The sequence below is a fragment of the Lepisosteus oculatus genome, chromosome 22, assembly GCF_040954835.1.
Source record: "Lepisosteus oculatus isolate fLepOcu1 chromosome 22, fLepOcu1.hap2, whole genome shotgun sequence".
Taxonomy (NCBI): domain Eukaryota; kingdom Metazoa; phylum Chordata; class Actinopteri; order Semionotiformes; family Lepisosteidae; genus Lepisosteus; species Lepisosteus oculatus.
Genome location: NC_090717.1, coordinates 12,400,011 through 12,416,563, shown reverse-complemented (window position 1 = coordinate 12,416,563; position 16,553 = coordinate 12,400,011).

Here is a 16,553-nt window from a genome sequence, read left to right as displayed (position 1 = left end):
GGTTGGGCCGCCGCTCAATTAGACCAACTGCTTGTCAGCCATGCAGTCTGGTCAATCATCTTATTAGGCATGCTATTTAAAGTAGGACTCTCCTCCTGATCAGTGCTCTGACATTGAGCTCTGACAAAGTCTTGCGTTTGGTCCAGACTGGTCATCTTGCTGCAGTACCACTCAGCAGCAGCTGTAGTATAACAGGGAGGAGGTCAGATTCTTGCACTATGTTCTACTATATTCATATAATGTATGAATGTATATAATATGTTTTCATATATATATATTCAGATCAAAAGATTCATACACATTGATATTAAATTGTCAATCTGGTGTCTGACTTCCAGACAAAATGACCAACTCAACAAAGCTGAGGGCAAATGATCAAAAGAGGTTTCATGGTTCTGAAAGCTGCCAGGGAGGAAACACTGATATTGTTGTTATCCCAATGGATATGCAACATTTTCAGCATAGGTGGAACTAATGTAATCATGTTTGTTCCCTGTCGATGTGAAATTGAGTGACTCCTTTCCTTTCCTTTCAATGAGACATTTAATAATTCAAACAATGAACAAGGAATAAAAGTAGATGAGTATGGCAAATCCAACTCACTGAGTCTAAAATTTTCCACTGATTTTCCATTCTAGGAGAAATAATAAGCATATCTACCATATGTTCCTTGATTTGTTCTCCAGCTTATCAGGTTTCACTAAGGACACAGATGTCCAAATCATATCTTTGGAGTTCCTGGGCCAAAGGTGTAATACAGCATTCTGGGTGGTCATGGTCTATATAGTCCATGAAATGTCTGATGGTTGAAGTTCTAAATTAAGTATGTTTTTTTTTCTGAAAGTGTAGCCCACTGGATATAGCTATCTAGTCAGGAGTGGTTTGGAGGAACTTGTTTAGGCTATATTCCCCTCTTCCCAAAAAAAAGGAGCAGCACAGATTCTAAAAAGGGATGTTCAGTAAGAGATATACCAAATAACAGTTTATAAAATAACAGAATTTGTATTTGTAATATTTGTATTTAGATAATATTTATTTGTGGTTTACGTTTGTCTCCTGTTAACTGTGCCAGAAATAAAAAGGAAACCAAATTATATGCTTGGTTAATTTTCATTCTTGACTGCAGGAGGTCTTCAATATTCAATTAGAATTTGGTATGAGAATTTTTACCTTTACGTTTATAAAACACCCCATAAATTATAACAACAGTAAGCCTCTAATTTAAACAGATCATTTTACAATGCATGTTACAAGCAAGAAAAAAATTACTCAAAACCACTAGTGTGTACCATCACTATATCAACTGTTATTCAATAATCGTAACTGGGGAGAAAAGAAGCCAAGCTTCGTATTCAGCATATTTTTGTTCACTTTGATCAGAATATTCAGAAACATGATCACATCTCAAGGTAAATATTCATGAGCAGCCAATATATGAAGTATTGTAATAGCTAATCCATCACTTTTACCAGATCAAACTGACTCATTGTCGGGCATTTATTGTCGATAACATAATTTAAGACAAGACTCTGTGTATACAAAAGCTAAAAGCAATTTTAACAAAGCAAAATAAAGATCTGTCAGGATTGCTATCTTAAAATAAAATAGTTTCAATTTCAGCAGACTTTTATGAAATTGTTTCAGCATAAAGAAGGAAAAACCTCATGAAAAGGGTAGAACAATGCAAAATATTTAAGGGCCTTGCAAGATAATGTACATACAGAACATACTGCCGTACCAGAATATTAGAGATTGTTATGTTCCACAGGTCTTACCCATCTCACATAAAATAATGGGAATGGTCCATCACTTGAATGTCCTGTGATTCTTTAAGTGTCAGCACAAATGCCATTTTTCTCACTGTGTGTTGTGCAATGGGAAGTTCTAAATGACCTTGCAAGAGGAATGATAGTTGATGCACATAGCTATGGTATATTTTTTAAGACAGCAGGAGATATGACTAATCCAGAAAAGCCTTAATAATTTTCAAACCCTACATCTTAGGTTATCTTGGGTAGTCTGGTTCCTGGGGGTTGAAGGTGGTGGGTGGAAAAGAAAAAATGCATTGTAAAATATTAATTTCTGCTGACTTTTCTGTTTTCATCTACTTCTTTATGTTTTCACTGTTCTTTTATTACTGCTTATCATGTTAGTATTATAGAGCCCTTAGACATTTTTCTGTGGGAAACGATGATCTTATTATAGTCCATTTACTAGGTGCAGTAATTGCAAAGTCTAGTTATTATAAAGCTTAGAAATGTAATTGAATCTAAAATGAAGAGAAAAACTATGCTTAAATGACAAAATCATGTTGCTGGTTTAATGCAGTAAACCTCCACTAGAAATCACTAATTTCTCTTTAGTTCTTCTGCACCTTGATGCTACAGTATGTCCCACAGGAGAATACATCAGAGTAACTACAACGTGCCAGCTCAATTCCCTGGCTACCTGAGTGTTCAAACCCTCAGCCAATTAAAATACATGATCTAACCTTGGGTTAACAACGATTGCCCCTCCAACCCCCTCCCCTCTTAATTACCAAGAAGATCCCAGACTTAACTGCCTCTCCAATAACTCTATAACCCTTCCCCTGACACCCTATTTACCACCACCTCCCTGCTTTACAGTACCAGTCAACAAGGCCAGATTTGTTCCAACTTGGCAGGGTTATCTTTGGGCTTTTTCCAGACCAAACATTATGTGACATGAAAAAGTACTTGGGCTCATGGAAGCTTTTAGCCACAGTGCCTTCCATCCCAAGCCTAGGCTGTAAAATATTCCATCACATAATGCTCCCTGAGCTACAGCTGACTTCAGTGGTGTTTCCACTGTATCACACACTGGCATGATACTGCATGACCACTGCACCAAACAACGGCAATAGATTTCCCTACCTTATGACCTGAGCACTCCATTGAAATATTATGGGATGACATTGTTAGCAGACAAGCAGTGCTGCTAAAATCTGGAAGTTAATTAGGACTGTGGGAACAACAAAGGACTATGATACTCTACTAAAGCTTCATGGCAGAAAAGCATGTGAGCTGTGATTCCTAACAAGAAGGAATTATCTGATTATTTTTCTCAATCAGCTGTGGCATACATTATTAAAAATTATAGCAATACATCCCAAGAAGAATGATCTCTTGAGGCGATTGTTTTGAGGTCATATGCGTAGCAACTTGCTAGTATCAAAATCCTCACATGGCAATTAGAAACACTGTTTTACTTTGCACAGGTTCTTCCATCCATTTTCATCATCCATCCATTCTCCAACCACTGGCAGGACACACCCTGGTTTGGCAGGACACCAGTCTGGGAAACACAGCCTTGCACACACTTGCACCAGGGCCAATTAAACTACGGTACCAGTTTGTTTTTTGACTGTGGAAAGAAACCAGAGAAACCAATTGACTCCATGTCCCCCATTCTGTGGGGCAGTAATGCTGACCAATGCATCACTGTGCCTCCACTTTACATAATAATAGAGGAAAAATTGTTTCCTTTTTTTTTCTCTAAAAGAAATAAGAAAACGATTATTTGATTATGTTCACCATTACTCAACAAAGGGAAAAAAATGATGACATAATGCAATAACACAGAATGAAACAGACACAGCTTACAGCTGCAGCTTCATTTCAATATACAAACTTTTGCCTTTCTTTCTCATAGTCAGTTTAAAATTCCTAGCAATAGCTATACAGTATACTCTGCTGGGTACTGCATCCTTTCTTGCTCTATTACAGGCAAAGTTGCACATTCATGTTCAAAGTATAATACACATAAGCACATACATTACTGTATGTTCACTTTTTTTTTACTTTGTTCTGTATAATAATAATTATTGTTTTTGAAGACACTTGTGAATTGATTTTACATTAAACAGCTCAAGATTTAAAACCTAATATTTCTTTTTTTCTACATCGTCTCAGCTGCAAGAAACTATTAAGGTCAACTTAGAAGATCCTATATGCAAATGTACTTAACTTCAACAAATAGCACAATGCTCTGAACCCCTTTGGTCCAGCCCATTTCACGGAAATCTACTGAAGAGGAAAGGAGAGTACTTGTGAGAAGCTGACTTCTGTTTGAAGGTTTAGAAAACAAGAAAGATGTGTTTTATGGCTTAAGGCTCCATACCTTTGTATTTTTGGAGCTATTTTTTATGCTGTACTTCCACTCACTTATATATAGTTAAAACTGACATTTAAGTTGGAGTGAGTTTTGATAAGATCCAGAACTTGGCTAAGGATATGCACAAATCCCATTTTAATAACTGTTTATAGCTATTTTCCCCCTGTGTAGCCACAAAACCTGACTCAATAGAAGATGTCATTTTAAAACATCTGAATGCTAGACTGGTGGTGTTTTTTTCACATGGAATCGTCATACAGTACCGTCTTTCTACCAAAATGCATAATGGCTCCAAATGAAGAGTTAACATTTTTTTGCAGGACATTTTTTTCCTGACAACAGAAAAAAATATATTAAATGGTAGAAAACAACACAGAAAAATCTTGAAAGACCAGAAATCAAAACCAGATTTCACTGTAATGTAGTAAGTTTTATGATAGTATGACACATTTGTTTTCAATAAATTGCTACAAAACATTGTATACATTTTCATAAGGGCCATTTAATATACAGGCTTAAAATATACAAGATATTACTGCAAGTGAGAGTACTGAACCAATTTGCTGAACTCCCTTTTGCATTGAAGTATTGATCTAAGGTTTGCTACTAACATAACCCTATTATCAAACTACAAAACTACAAGTAATGCAATGGGCCTAGAGAAAAACTAAAACTATCACTCAGCTTTCACAGTGTCATTCAAATGCAGTGACACTCATTTAAACTAAAAAGCTAACATTTTCTGCATTACTGGATGATGTGGCATTGCATTGTTATCAGGCATTACTTTTTGCTACTCAAATTTGTGTATTACACTGAAACTGATTAATTGAAAAAATGTTTTTAACATTATTTGACTGAATGAATGCAACATCATCTGTAGAAAAACTGCTACCGTAGGTTATATTTGCTGATTTTGCCTGCATAATGCATTTTGGCTACATTTTTCTTGACTAACTATACATTCTGATTGATTGTTACAAGGGTCAAGTCGCTGTTGTGTGGTTTATGGACCCTATGCGGAGGTTTGGAAGGCAGCGCATAAGCAATCGGCCCAGGCAGTTAGTTGTTTAGAGAAACCAGGTCAAGCGAACTCAGAACAGTGCTTTTAAGAGCCGGGAATGAGATCCAAAATTTGTAATCCGAAAAGTGAAAGCTGATGTCCAAACCTCAGAGAAAGCAGTTTACCAAGAAGTCCAGCAAAGTACCAGAGACGGGATCCGGGTGTCGTAAGCCAAGAAACTAAGCCGTTGTCAGTAAACCAGGAAAGTCACACTTGGAAGACACACGTACGAGAAAGAGGAAGTTGAGCTCTCCGGGTAAGATCCAATACTGAGCAGGGTATGAGCTGTGAACTAGGTAAAAGTAGTAGTGGAGGTATATCGGTAAGAAACGGATCTGATTGGTTATCTTGTTAAATGTGAATTAGACCTTCCCCTGTAGGCTGAGGTAGATGCTCGCAGGTGGGATACCCTCTGTTGGCGGGGAGCCAATCTCATAACAATGAAATCCTAAAACACCAGTTCTAGCAGTAAGGATTCTGTATTGGTCTATAACATTATACATATTCATTTTCTCATTAAAATTATCTGTTTTGTCCTTTTTTCTGTTTTCTATAGTTTGTTTAAAAACCTTCAGGTTAAAAAAATATGGTTTTGGTGCTTTTATTAGCCTGTTTCACTGTTTTATACTCTATGATCTTGTAAAAATCTAGACTTGTCTTCAGTACACTCTCTGGGAAAGGCCTCCTCTGTTTTTTTTAAACCTTTAGTACTTTCCAGTACTTTCCTCGATATGTTCCATAATATTGTGATACCCGTCAAACTTCAGTATGTTTTTGTTATGTCTGGACATATTGCTGAGACCACACATCAGCTTCTGTGCAACGAAGCAGAGGCCCACTACACAGTTCACTTTTGAACCCTGGTGATAGCGATCAGGAAGGGGAGGTTCTCACAGTCTTTATCTTTCAGAGGCGCTTAAAGATGAAATGGCCTTCAGAGACCTTCATCCTTCCTTAGAGGCTTTCATTGACCTCACAGTCTGGATGGACACCTACCTGGAGGAGCACTGACAACAGAAGCATTGTAATGTGTTGCTGGCACCTCCCTACCAGAGGAAGTACTTCTTTCGCACTCCAGATCTCTTTCTTAGTTTCTTAGTTACAGAGATTTTGATATAAGGCCAGGTTAAGGGAACTAAATTCCTACAGTGTGGATAAAAAACTTGAGAGGGAATTGGAATCAATATAGTGTGATATATTGACTGTAATATACTGAATTAAAGATAGGGTTAACACAATGGATTCAAAACCAGGACATAGTGTTGGTTTGTGAGAACGAGAAACTAGAAAGGAATGAATTTAGGACAGAGGATAGTAAACAAAGAGTTGTGTGCATCTGGATAAGGCTTCACAGCCAGGTGGTTAGAAGCCAAAACCTTTGTAAGAAATATTAGTTTCATTTAGCTACTAGACTACTATTTTAGTAGTTATATAGTGCTTCTCATCCAATGGAAAATCCATCCATTGTACTTACAATACATTTTAAGATCTCAGTTTGTGGTTGTGTATCGGGAACTTGTATTCAAGGCCAATGTCCCTCAGAGGTGCTTGATTACTGGCACTTCCAACTCATTGAGATTTTAAGAACAAAAAAGACATGGGTGATATGTCAAGCATAGGTGATAGAAAATACTCTATTTTCTTGAACAATGTTATTTGCTCCTTAAGGCTTAATAATACCCTTTCATACACTCTGTTTCAGCAGCAGCTGCGGTTATCGACTTAAGGATTGATTTGAGTCAGGATAACTGCCAAACAAACCTGCTGTTAACCATCTATATTGTTTTTCCAGTCCAAAACTGTCAGACCGTGGCTTTTTGTACCGTGTAATCCTAGCCTATACCTTGTGCCTGGTGGGTTAGGCTTCAGCCCACTATGATCATATAAGGATCAAACATTTTCTGAAAACAGATGGATAGTTGGAATCCACCAACTAAATCCACCAAATATTAGTGACCTTTGGTGGTATCTTATCCCATATATAATATCTGCATGGTAATAGCCCCAGGTGGGGTGTTTTTCACACTCTGAATTTACATTTAGAATATGATTTTATTTGAACACTTTACAGTTTTGGAATTGCAAACTTAAAACAATTTGACTCAGCTCTCCAGGTGCCATATTACAAAATGAATGCCACGGATATATACGGTAACACTGCTTGCTTGTTTTTCACACTGCATCGTCCACAGTGTAGTCAGTAGAGCTCTGTACAGATCTCTGGCTGTTCTCACGGGCTATGTTAGCACAGTGAACTGAGGAATGCCCATATACTGTATAGCTAACTATAAACAGCTCAAGAATCAAACCAATAGTCTCTGGAATACAGGGCTGAAGCTGCACATTCAGTTGTTGCACATCTACTACTGGAACAAAGCCTTCTGAGCTGAGTTGTGCACACATCACAAGATACAGTATGCAGGTTGAATTAAAATATAATCTAACATCAGCAGTAGTAACAATTATAAATAAAGAAGAATTGAATGTTTCCATTCCAACACTATCAACTGCAACAATGCACCATATTAGGCAACCCCATTATTTTTAAATAACATGAACGATAATCCTATTCAGAGTTTATTCAAACTCCATGATTTTAGCATCTTGAAATTAGGATCTCTTTAAAAATAAAACAATACTTGTTTTCTCAGCTATTAGTAAAAAACAATGTTACATCAAAGCTTTTACAGTGTTACACTGTAAGAAGAAAACTTTGTACAGACAAAGCAATCTATTTTTGTTTTAAATTCAGGCTATCTGTTGTACTAATTGTCCAATCATTCTAATAGGTGTAATAGCTTTTATGGCTTACACAGACATTAATGAAGTAACAGTGCGTTTAGTTCCAAATCATGTGGAAGGCACGTGCTGTGTTTGCACTGGCATAAATAACTGCTCAATTAGAGAGCAGATTTAAAGATGAAGTAACCTGATTCTATAACCCAATTAATTAGAATTGGGGGAGAAAGAAGGATGTTGTGCTTGTAAAGATTAGATAGAGGCAGAGCAGAGAAGGATTCACCAGGGAGAATCTCTACTTATCTGCAGGAATGTAAAAGGTGCACTTGGAAATAAAAGACCACTTACAGTAGGTTAAGGCTTTTATTGTGTTAGTTATGCCCAGGCACACATAGAAATGAAGGTGTTTGGGATTTTTATCTTTTGTAATTTTTGCAAGATCAGCCACAAAAGAAACTATATTTATTAAGGAAGGATTATTTATTTATTAGACTGAGGTATTTATCTTCAAAGTCTATCCTGTATCTCTTTAACTGAAAAGGCTTATGAGGCATTGAAGCATTGCCCAACTACTTTATCAATTAAGTCCAAAACATAAAAAAATAAACTTTCACTACTTATGAAGCATTAGTCAGTAGAGAGGCATCTTTTCTTGCTGTTTCTGCTGTGCTTTTCACAAATAGATGTTAAGAAGACATTGTGCTAAATGAACATAAGAACTCAAAATCAAGGCTCAGTTCCAAAAGGAGACATCAGTTGTTTGCTTCTCATCTCCAAAGTAGATTGCAATGGTCAGGTTCTGATCATACAAGAAGAGACATTGACATTACAAAATTTGGCATTATGGATATTTAGCCATCCCCACCTTCACCACCACTATATCCGGGTATTTTCTGATAGTTGAAAATATACTGTATCATCTAATCCATCTGAGAAAGATGTCACCAATGCAACAGTGTATTCACTATTACTCACACTTATTCTGAAGAACGTCTTCAGTGTCAAGCAGTCATTTAACACAAGGTGCATGCTTTGCATTACCCTTTCATCTTTAGCATTATTGACACCCTCTGGATCCCCCTGCCACAGAACCATGAATAATGATATCTATATGACCTTAAACAGGGACAGTATGTCAGAGAAGAAACACAGAGATTATTGCTCAATTCACTGTACCTTGAAAGCCACCAATCTTTTATTTCCACATTGAGAACCAGTCGCCTTGATGGCCCCATTTTTTTCCCTTTGTTATGTTCTAACAACTAAGTTTTAATATTCTAATATGACTGAAATATCATATAATCACTTTTAAAACAACGTATGGGTCAGATGTATTTTTTAATAATAGATCGAGTGTCTCATTAAATTTAATTTGTGTTTTTACACACTTTTTGCATACATATTGGCTGGCTGGCTGCCTATATATATAGACAGCTGTTCCCCTTAAAAGATCACAGCACAAGGCACAAGTAAATGTGAGAAATTTATTTTCAAAGGAAAATTAAAAAGAGTTAAAAACAACATGAATGAATAGGAATACCTGTCTCCTGTACCATTTTTACTGGACAAAGGGATAATTAATAGATATATCTACTGTGGGATTCTGTTTCTGCTGGTAATAACACCCACCCTGACTTGAAGGGGAGTGGTCAGAATCAAAACACCTCAATAATGGTGTTAGAAATTATCAACAATATAGGGACAATCAACCACATCAGTCATGTTACAAATGTAAAAACAAGAAGAGATACATTTCTGAGAAAGACCTACAGAAAATATATTTAGACGTTTTTTTTTTTAATAATCGGTACTCAGGCTTAAGATCATGAATAAAATATAAAATAATAAGTTTGGGCTAGACTGTTGCTATCAGGAATAACTACATCTGTAATAAACGTAAATGGCAAAGCCAATACAATCTTAATATATTTAAAAATTGGTAGCAGCAGGTCAATTTTTGTTTCCTGCAAGTCAATTAGTCTATGCTAGTTGACTTTGACAATCAATACATCAGGTATTGGCTTTTTAGCATGACTTCCCTATGACAGAAAAGCTCAGTGCTAATTACCACACGATTCCTGTCTTTTGTCTGACTTACATGCTGTACACTGCACCCATATCTGCAGTACACTTCGTACCCTGCAATACAAAAGACAGAAAAAAAACATATGCTCAAACAAACAAGGCGGGCAAAAATCCCAGAGGATAGGCGAATAAAAGTGCTTTTTGACTCAGTGTTTGTTGCAGTGACAATTCCAATCATACCTGAGACTACCCATAACCCTTGGAAGATGTTGGCGTGCTTTCAAGTGCAAAAGGGATGTTTCTTTATTCCTTATTGGTTTATGGGAAAAGGAAGAAATATTATAACTTGCTTGTAAAAGGGAAAAGGAAATTGTGCTGTTTTTGTGTGTGTTTGCAGGCGGGTATAAGCCCAAACTGCATAAACTGAAATGACTAATTTATTTTTCCGGGCTGGTAGGGGGGAGGCAGAGAAAGAGGAGGAAGGACAAGTGCTGCAGCTTGAAAAGATGATTAGTATTCATGTGGCATCCCACTCCAGAGAGGATTAATAGACTCTGATGCCTAATATCCTGGAGAACAATTAATTTGCCCACAGTTTTGTCATGGTTGAAAGTCAAATGCTGGAACAGATCGATGCGCTGAGCCGCAAGTCGAATCACTGCAGCCTTCTGCTGGGGCTGAATTTTAATTTCATCATCATCATTTCCCTGCCATCCTCAGCAAGGCGATTCCTAATAGACCTCAAAGGTCTGTTGCATTACAGTCCGGGCGGCTTCTGTGCCAAATGACGGACAGAAAGACAACACAGTAGCTACAGAAGGGAGTAGCATCTGAGCCAGGAGATTTGTTGTCATTGTCCATAATAGAGTTTAATATTAGTTAGTTTTTTTGTTTTTCTTTTTAAGCTGGTATACTAAGAGCTTGAGACTTTAGGTAACTCTTGTTAATAAAACTGAAGACACAGATGACAAAATATTTCTCTGGTTTACAGAAAGAAGGAGGCTTCAAGATTCATGGATCACCCTCAATCATATTTTAATTTTAAACATATTATTATTATCAGTATTCTCTCCAAGCCCACCATTAACCACATTTACATAATTATTTATTTGCTATTTTCTCAGTCTTTTGGGGTGAAAGTTCAGGACATAATTCAATATGTGTGTATATAGAGCAAATGAAACATCAGTGAAGCTATTGAAATAAATATTTCATCTTGTTCCATATTTACCAAGTATCTGTACTTGACAATATTACACATTAAGTGCTTTTGTGTTATTACAAATGTACCACCTGCAAGATAATTTTTATGTTTATGGATCATTTCTCAACACTGCGAAAGACCTTAAATAAACAGGCTACCTGTATTATTCAAATCAGCAATAACGAAAGATTGTTTGGAATTGAAATGCACGTCTCATTAGCTACTAGGATTTAACCGCAGGGATAGGTTTTTTCTTAATAGGAAAAAGAGTGCCTCTAACGTAATCACGCACTAGGATATGTATTTGAACTGAAAGAGAAGGAATAGGAAACAACTAATATAGTTATAATAGTTGCTGTTATCATATAAGTTATAACAGAATGCCCAGTGTTTTAGAAGCACTTTCATTTGTAGCTGTTTGTCATAAAATTAATTGAAACATGTCTTCTGTTATATTTATATTTTTTGTCTAGTTTCATATAAATCAATAGTTGATTTTATTATTTAATTAGATTATATAAATTAGTTGTATTACAGCCTGTATCTACAGTATCTACAGATGTTGCAGCCAGACTAAAGGATGAGGAAATCCTTTTCCTTGCTTAAACACAAAACTTATCAGTATATCAGATACGCACATACAGTACAGCCGTAACCTGAAATCCCTTTGATGCAGCAAAGTTTAAATAAATAAATGTGAGATTTTGCTGAAGACATGCACAAATCTTATCTTATTTGAAGGAGGAAATGGCCCTTTGCCTTTGCAGGGGTTTTGTGTGGAACGGAGACAGATGACACACTGAAGATGAAGTACAAGGTACAGCACAGTACAGGAGTTCATGACTGCATGTCTTTGTGCTATAAGATCGGAGTCTTACAGCATCCAGCTGCTGCAGCTCAAGCAACAGTCTGAAGGCCTCTGGTGGCAAGGCCAAAGGTTCCAACCTTCACTTCACATGCCTTATATACTTATCTACAGCAGGGAATGTCTTTCGTAAGCCTGCAGGCAGATCCATTCACCACATCTTCTATTTATTCATCTGATCTGATCTGATTCTCAATGAAAATACATAAAGAGGTTAGGCTTGCTTCAAATAAACAGTGGTTATGTGATGGCATTTTAATATCGAACACAAGTACAAATGCTACAGAAGGCCAACTAAGCTGGAAGCTAGGTCAGAAACAATAAATCAGAGTCACTAGAGGCCAAACTCAGCTCTATGTACTGAGAGTTACAACGAGGACATCTTGAACACATAGACAAACAAACAGTCCTTGTGCTTTCTCCGGAAACAAGGATCCTTCTAGGATACTAAGACTTTTCTGGTGGTAATCTCTCAATATATAGTAACGAATACGCCCCTGCACATAACAGGGATTTTGGCTGCCTGGGCTTTTGAAGGTGTTCTTTAGCTCAGCCGGCAAGACCACTGCTGAGCAAAGCCTGAGACCTGGGTTCGTGCCCAGGCTGTGAGGGTCACACTGGGGCAGGAGTGGTGAGGGTACAAGCCCGAGAGCCAGTATCTGTTACAATACCTACACTAGGTATTTTTAGCAATATTTACGGAATTGTTTATTGTTTACTTAATTTATTGCTGAAATGAATTATTTTAAATCAGAACAGTTTTGATATTACTTAATTTTTTTTTATTTTATTGTTGCTTGTAAGCTGTCCGACAGTTATGGTACAGTGTATGTTTGAATGTACATGTTCATATTTTGATGACAAAAATAAACAGAAACAAAAGTCGATGGTGTTTCTGGGACCTAATTCATTACAGATTCATGTATGCATGTTTTTTTTTGTTGTTGTGTGTTTTGAGGTCCGTACCATAGAGGGTTAAAAAAGCCTGTGTTAACAAAATATGCTAATGAGAACTGAACATACTATGATAATTCAGATACTGAGGTGTACAAGTCCCTCTGCAGTTCAAAATCATATGCTTAAGACAGTCCCTTATTTTGTACCCACAGCCATTACCTCCTCTTCAACTATATGTTGCTATTAAAAGCATATAACAATACATTTTTGACTATAAAAATTACAGTAGGGTTTAAATATTTGTTAGCATTCAGTGCAACATACTGTCACAAATAGCCAAATTCACATAATGTATCAGCAAGTCTGCCCCTATACCATTGTATATTGTACTACAGTATATACTGTAGTATGTATGGTTAAAAGAGATGATTAAAAAGTAAACCTCCCTTATGTGATAATTAAAGTACGAATACATTAGTTTCAAGTTAATTAAATAGAATCGATCAATTAAAACAAACAACAATAATCACAAACTGGACTTGGAATAAACAGTGTGAATAAACAGTGAATAAACAGTGTTTATAAACTGTTTAGAACTGTTTATAAACTGTTTATAAACTGGACTTGGAATAAACAGTGTGAATAAACAGTGAATAAACAATGTGAATCTCACCATGCACTTTCTTGGCCTTCGCAATTAGCATGCCCCATTGTAATGAAACGGGCCTGTCATTACCAACACCGCCGACACAGAACAGGAAGCATTCATTACAATACCAAAATGAGACTATCTGGGATGAGGACGCTGGGTAGTGGGTACCTCGGCAAGGCGCTCCCTCGCTACCTAGATTCATCTCTCAATCCTCGTCTGTTGCTCGACTAATTTGAAAGTTTTCCATAACAACCTTCAGCTCGGTTTCATCCTGCTCTGCTCTTCTTTCATCCAAGACACAGTCGGCCAGTCCAAATCGAGAATAATCAAGTTCACGATTGTTAAATTTGCCACTTCTATGGTTTACACTAAACTGTTTCATAACCGGCTGCCAGTTGAGTAAAAAGCACAGTTACTGTACATTTCTGCATAAACCCCCATGACGTTTTCTTTTGCTGTAAGGGTGTTGCACAGAAAATAGCCTTCTTAAGTGAGAAACAAACCAGATTTAATAATTACGTTTTTACAACTTAAGCATCTTTTGTGCTCCAGGCCTTTGACCTTCTGAAGTCATTCAGACAATTGAGGCTTGCACCTGTTGCACAATGTTATGAATTTTACTTGAGCACTTTACTTGAGCAACATGAGGGTAGAAAGCAGACAAGAATGATTGAATAAGTCAGATGGGTGGGGTGGAGGCAGGGGGGATCTTGTGGTTTAACTCCAAGCAAGTTCTTCCAGAGGTGACCTCTGCATTGATAAGGAAAGCATTTGCAGAACTCTTATCTGCTGTTTGTGGCCAACTCTCCTCAAAGATTTCTCATTTCGATGTGACGAGAAGCTGAAAATTGGATAGATACCACAAGCGCCTCCTCCGTCTGCCTCAGTCCTCTTTTGTTTTCAAGGGCTTGAGGAGATCTCCTCTCAGAGGCACTTGAGAGAATCCTTCTTGGCTGATACAATCAAGGACTCGTAAACAGTGGAATACGCAGCTTTAATGGATTTCATTTAATGGTGCAAAGTCCTTGATAACGCACTCCCAAAGAGGGGGTCCAGTGCCACTGCACTCTGTGATTCCGACTGTGAAAGCAGTGAAAGCAGAGGAATACTTTGTTGAAAGAAATATGCATACTATATATGCATCAGATTTTGAAAACAAAACAAGGTAAATAAGCAAATCATGTTATATTCCCTATTTTATATTGAAATACATTAATTCTATAAGTCATATATTATTCTATATACAGTATGACTCCTTTCTGTTTTCTTGGAAAAGCAATTTCTGCCATGATTCTGTGCTTAAACAGTCTTTGTGAAGTCACAATAGTTTTCATAAAGGCAATTACAGTACATTGAACGTCATCTGCAACAACACTCTGCTTGTTTACTTTGTTATCAGCAGATAATTTTGGTTGAGACAAATCATTATCATTGAAAACAAGTTTGTCACACACTCCGGTGTCGCAGAGAGCAGCATTTCAAATAATTCCTTTCCAAATAAATTCTGAATCGCTGAGATGCAGAGAGCCGTACTACCACTAAAGACTTTAATAAGGTGCAATGCTGCCTCACAGTTGTTTGGTTTCGGACTAGAACGCCTTGAACGAGTGCAGTTTGTGTGCTCATGCGTGTTCACATGGGTTTTTCTTTCACCTTCCCACAGCATGCTGGCTCAGTTAATTGGATTCTCTGCCTGGGCTTGCTTTGCAATGGACTACTGTCCACTTCCGGGTGTCACCGCACCTCCTCCCCTGATTCTGGGATGGGATCCAGGTTACTGTGAAACACCAAAAGTCCACCTCACTTCCTTATGCATTTTCTTCTTAATCCCTTAAGCCAATAAACGACTCTGTGGGATCTCTATCTTACAAAAAGTTAATTATTTGTCTATTGTCTTATCTTCTGTCCTATTTATATACTGCACCTGAGTGACTAATGAGAAACACTTTTCATTATACTTTGCAACTGTGTAAGTTTAATGACAATAAAGCTGAATTGAATTGAATTGAATTATTTAAACTCAAAATTATCCCAGATTTGAAAACAATAAATAGCTCTAATAATGACATAATATGTGCTGTATATGTAATATCCCATATTTTTCCAAAATTGCACAAGCGATTTTGACACCATTTTCAGGTCCTTTTAGCGCATTTCTTTTCATTAAGGCTCTTTCTAAAGATTACATGTGCAGAAATAAGTGTAGAATATAAATCTGTGAGAACAGAATTTCACACATTGGGTCACATGCGTGAGTGTGTTGCAGTTCCTTATTATTTATTTAGGGAACACTTTCATCTATGGCAACTTTATAAAAATGGACATATAAAATCAAGGCAACGTGTATTAAAGTGGCCCCTAAGTTTAAATAATTCCTGAGTTCCAAAGACTAAACTGCTGATCAGTATTTTTTTTCCTTTTTGTATGGCACTCATTTAAGTCATAAATACTTATCAGTAAACAGAAGATAAAAGCAAATGTGTGGTCTACAAATAAAGACCCCAAATCCTCAATGTGACTCACAGTGGTCAGATAGTCATAGAAGATATCTTTAACCTTTGCTTTAATATCACGTAAAAAGGTTGTATTTTTTATGACAAACTGCAATGTCATATTCAGTACTTCAGTTAGACTGTAAATTTTAGAGAGATGAATACACCGAGTATATTTGGCATCGCTTACCTGGCTGAGGGAATTTAGCAGCCTCACTGAAAGGATGAGGCTGTCCAGACTCCCTCAAAGGAATGCCCAAAAACACCAATGCAGAGTTTAGAACACTGATCTAAGAGCAAGTCAGTTTGTTGGAATCAAATGGATTTTTAGCCAAAAACTGTACATGTGTATCATAAATGACAGAATGAATAAGATGTAATTTTGCACAGTGCTTGAGGAGCATGTATGCTGAGGGAACCACAATGTGGGTCAGTGAACAGGTGGATTAGGAATCACTTGCTAATGTGTGAACCAGTGGCAA